General features: G+C 53.6%; 1 protein-coding gene across 1 annotated transcript in view; it reads left to right on the plus strand.

Annotated features, from left to right (window-relative positions):
* The first annotated feature begins 1,517 nt into the window (after positions 1 to 1,517).
* LOC311351605 (ataxin-1-like) overlaps positions 1,518 to 5,124 on the plus strand; it is an 8,471-nt gene continuing 4,864 nt past the window's right edge. The window contains exon 1 of the mRNA XM_084471781.1: positions 1,518 to 1,563. The gene's annotated coding sequence lies outside the window, so the exon portion shown is untranslated. The remainder of the gene's footprint in view (positions 1,564 to 5,124) is intronic.

Genomic DNA, 5,124 nt, shown 5'->3' on the forward strand with positions numbered 1-5,124 from the left:
GTGTTTGTGGAAGCTGCCTGTAAATAGTGCTGTATCTCCAGGTCGGAGCGGGGAAGGCCTGCAGACCCAGGGAGACCCGGGGCGGGCCACCCTGGACCTGGTCCCCTCCACCCTGGACCTGGTCTCCTCCACCCTGGTCCTGGTCCCCTCCACCCTGGTCCCCTCCACCTCCACCCTGGTCCTGGTCCACCCTGGTCCCCTCCACCTCCACCCTGGTCCCCTCCACCCTGGTCCTGGTCCACCCTGGTCCTGGTCCACCCTGGTCCTGGTCCACCCTGGTCCCCTCCACCTCCACCCTGGTCCTGGTCCACCCTGGTCCTGGTCCACCCTGGTCCTGGTCTCCTCCACCCTGGTCCTGGTCCTGTTCCACCCTGGTCCTGGTCCCCTCCACCCTGGTCTCCTCCACCCTGGTCCTGGTCCCCTCCACCCTGGTCCTGGTCCACCCTGGTCCTGGTCCACCCTGGTCCTGGTCCACCCTGGTCCTGGTCCACCCTGGTCCATCCACTAGGCGCGGGCGGGCTGTGGTTGGCTCAGCAGTGACTGTTGGTCAGCTCACAGGGCAGATTAGAGGGAGATTTGCCTCAAACTGAATATGAAAATGAATAAAGCAAAGCATTAAAAGGGCTTTGACATTCTTACACAGTGTGCAGCGCGGTAATCCCAAAGGGTTTTGTTTGTGTCTGTGTGCCCTGGTTGACGTGTCCGCGTGTGTTTTCTACGTACTTGTCGTCATAGTGTTGTGTGTCTGTGTCTATGTGAAGCTCTCTATGTGATGTCTCTCTCTCTCTCTCTCTCTTTCTCCCCCTCTCTCTCTCTCTCTCTCTCTCTCTCTCTCTCTCTCTCTCTCTCTCTGCTCCTTGTGCTCCTCCTCTCTGTGTGAGTGTAGTCTGGGCGCGCTGCCAAGTGGAGTGTGTTTTTTTGAATGAATACCTGATGCGGCTGATGAGGCTGGCTGGGGGAGGAGCCCTGGCAGTGGAGTACTGAGAGAGAGAGAGAGAGAGAGAGAGAGAGAGAGAGAGAGAGAGAGAGAGAGAGAGAGAGAGAGAGAGAGAGAGAGAGTGTGTGTAGGGAGGGGAGAGAGAGTATAGGGAAAGGGAAGGGTGAGAGAGAGCGGAGAGGGAGGGAGGGAGGGGAGAGCGAGAGAGAGCTGGCGTTCTGGTGGCCTTGCATAACACACGTTGGAGCTGCGCACGGGGCTAGATGTTAACCGGAGCAGAGGGGAACTTCCTCCGCCGTCGGTCCGTTCAGGGGGCAGGTTTAGTGTTGCGACGGGAAGGGTCCCCCCCCCTGTGCCCTGCGGACCCCCCCCCCCCCCCCCCGCACCACAGCCCCCAGCCGGCTGCGCTGGAGGAGGACAGGACCGGAGATCAGCAAGCAGCAGGACGCACAAAAGGAGAGATCCAGGAAGAGGATTCCTACGAGGGAACACACACACACACACACACACACACACACACACACACACACACACACACACACACACACACACACACACACACACACACAAGACAGGAGGAGCGGTCTAGTGGACATGTACGGCACACAGCGGCTGGGCAGAGCATGGTGAGCTATTCTTAGTCGTCTAACTGGGGGGGTGTTGCTGATTTGTAGCACAGTAGTATTTTCTCTCTCTCTCTCTGTCGCTCTCTCTGCTGTGGGACTCTCCCCTCATACGTTCTCTACCGTCCTACAGCCCCTAGAGGCCATGGCATCTGTCCACTATCATAGAGACAGGGACATGAACCCGTTAATCCATTGGCTCGTAGTAGATGTCGGCTGTTAGTAAAGAGATGAGGATGTGTGGCGCTGCTGTGTGTGTGTGTGTGTGTGTGTGTGTGTGTGTGTGTGTGTGTGTGTGTGTGTGTGTGTGTGTGTGTGTGTGTGTGTGTGTGTGTGTGTGTGTGTGTGCGTGCGTGCGTGCGCGTGCGTGCGTGCGTGTGTGTGTGTGTTGTTGTGTGAGTATGATGCACTGAGCAGTGATGCAGAACTCTGGAGTCATTGTGGAGACCCACAGCCCGATCCCCTGTCTTTAGTGTCTGCTGTAGTCCGCCTCTTAAAGGGACAGGCCCCTCCTCCCATTGTACTGAGCGGAGAAGGCAGAACAGCTCGAAGTTTGGTGGTAAAATAAGAGTGTTTATTGTACGACAGTGTGAAATAACCTTGAATGACTGAATGAATCAATTGGATGAATATTGAGGGATGGAAAGAGACGAATTCTGCTTTGAAAAGATCTGCTACCTCCCTTTCAGCTTTATCGGGAGCTCATAATCTGGCCTGATAATGATCATTTTGTTTTCTATATTTAGCCGTTTGCAGTACAGAGTACTCTGTGTGTAGGCTATCTATGACCGGTTCTATCGCAATGTCTCTATTGTTTCACATGTGGAATGCATATGTCATCAGCAGCTTGTATTATTATCATCACAACCTGATCAGTACTTTACTGTATTATTATCATCACAACCTGATCAGCACTTTACTGTATTATTATCATCACAACCTGATCAGCACTTTACTGTATTATTATCATCACAACCTGATCAGTACTTTACTGTATTATTATCACTACAACCTGATCAGTACGTTACTGTATTATCATCACTACAGCCAGATCAGTACGTTACTGTATTATCATCACTACAGCCAGATCAGTACGTTACTGTATTATTATCACTACAGCCAGATCAGTACGTTACTGTATTATTATCATTACAGCCAGATCAGTACTTTACTGTATTATTATCATTACAGCCAGATCAGTACTTTACTGTATTATTATCACTACAGCCAGATCAGTACGTTACTGTATTATTATCACTACAGCCGATCAGTACTGTATTATTCTCCTGTGTAGTAAAGCGTGTTATTGCTGTAAATCACTGGATCCTGGTCAGGAGTGAGTAGAGACCGGAGGCCCAGGCTGAGGACCTGAGGGAGGTCAGGGAGGAGGGGCTACACTGCAGGGGATCTCTTACCTGGGAACCACAGGGAGAACACACACACACACACACACACACACACACACACACACACACACACACACACACACACACACACACACACACACACACACACACACACACACACACAGCATGCACCTATTTAGTGCGGCCCTGACAGGTGTGAGAGAGGAGCCGCGGGGGGCGTCTCTAGGCTTCTGACGGAGCTGATGAGCAGCTCAGTGTAGCAGGACAGAGGAGCTGGTGGCCCGACGCTACCAGTCCACCAGTCAGTACAAACGCAAGATGGGACGCAGTGCCTGACTGTTGGGTCGTAATAACGCTGGTGGCTTAGTGTCTCCTCTTTGTTCCTGCAATGCAGGGTGCGAGTGTGTCTGACAATAAGAACGATACCACTACTGATATTGTGGGACATGTAGGCGGCAGCTGGTGCCCGTCGAGGTAGCGGCCCTCCCGGCGGCCGCTGTCTGTCTGTGGGTTGTGTTCACCGTGTGCAGGGAGAGTTGCCTTCAGGACATACAGGAGTAAGACGCGACGAGACGAGAGACGAGGCCAGGTTGTGGTTGCTTCTGATGCACGAACAGATTCTCTGGCCATCTGTAGTGCCTCTGAGTCTGCGGGACTCCTCGTGAGAGGAGGCATTGTCAGACGTGTCGTTCAGCGTGTTGGAAGACATATTGGCCGTGGTGATGCATCAAGTAATCAGTTGTGACTTGGTGCCATTGTGAAATCGGCGTGTGTTGCCTTTTGTTTTTCCTTCCCACGTATAAGCGGGCGGATCGATTTGAATGTGTAGCGCTCCCAGACAGACGTGATGTCATGGTTTTCAGGCTGTCTTGTAGAAGTGATGCGGTAGCCGATAGCGTGGCGCGGCGGCGGCTGTGTTCCACCGACCGGGGGGATCTCTGAGGGGAGGGGGGGGCTACGGTGCTAGGATGCTGCAGGCACTGCTCAATGTGGGTCAGGAGAAGCACTGCTCTCTCCTCTCCTCCTCTTCCTACCTCTGTATTCTATTGCGTTTCCCCCCTCGCTCTCTCGCTGCCCTCCTCTCTCGTCACTCCCCCCTCTCTCTCACTCCGCCGCTCTCTTTCTCCCCTAATAATCTATTTCTTCCATCCTTCCTCACTTTGTACGTTATTTGCTGTTCTTACTCTCTCTCCTATCCCCTCTTCTCATTTTCTTTCCTCTCACCCTTTTCTCTCCTCTCCTATGTTCTCCTCTCTTCCCCTAGCCGCCCTGTCTTCTCTTCTTCCATTCTCTCTATTCTTTACCCCCATCTCTTCTTGGGTCTTCTCTCCTTCTCTTTATCCTCTCCTCTCCTCTCCTCTCCTCTCTGATGTACGGCTGTGTGACTCCCTCTGTTCCCAGACTCCTTTGTTAGAGCTGATGCAGCTGACCAATGGAAGCCTTGTTGCTCCTTGTCTTTGGTTGCAGAGCGACCTTGTCAAAGTCATAGTGGTGGTGAAAGAGACAACATAGAGCCTTATCAATGCTCTGTCTTAACATGACCAGACCGTGCTGCCTGCTACACGCAACCCCCTCACCCGTCCATCATGTGAAAACCTATTTTACTGTCAGCAAACACAAGCCATTCCTCTCCATGGACCAGGGACGGGGTTGTCAGATGGATGGACAGTGTCTCATGCCCTTTATCTCTGGCTAATAAACAACCCAGAGATCCACGGAGCTCAGAGCAGGCATCGTGGGGAAGAGACAGTGATGTGGTCACCAGCAGAGTGCTGTCCGAGGGAGAGTTCAGGAGACAGATCAATGTAACAGGGGTGCTGTAGTATTTCTGCACGGTTGCATAACCTAGCACAACGTAGGAGCCCCCCACAGGGGGCTTGAGGAGCCAATGGTAGGGGTAGGGGGTGTGCGCGCCGTGCCGGGCCAGGCCGACAGAGACGGGGCTGAGGCCCGCAGCCCGGGGACAGCGTGAGGCTCCAGAGTAGCCGTCTCACCTGCATGTTCATCAGCACCTCTGGGGCCCACTGGGGCCCACTGGGGCCCACTGGGGACCACTGGGGGCCGCCGCGCCGGCCGCTGCAGACCGGCCCGCCGCTGCTTGTCTTCTCAGTCAAGTCAAACGCTGGAAACATTAAACATCCTCAACCTGGGTTTGTTTTTGCGTTTTTGTGTTCTTCAAATTTTTGTACCACGTTGC

The sequence above is a fragment of the Micromesistius poutassou genome (assembly GCF_964030765.1).
Source record: "Micromesistius poutassou genome assembly, chromosome: 8".
Lineage (NCBI taxonomy): Eukaryota > Metazoa > Chordata > Actinopteri > Gadiformes > Gadidae > Micromesistius > Micromesistius poutassou.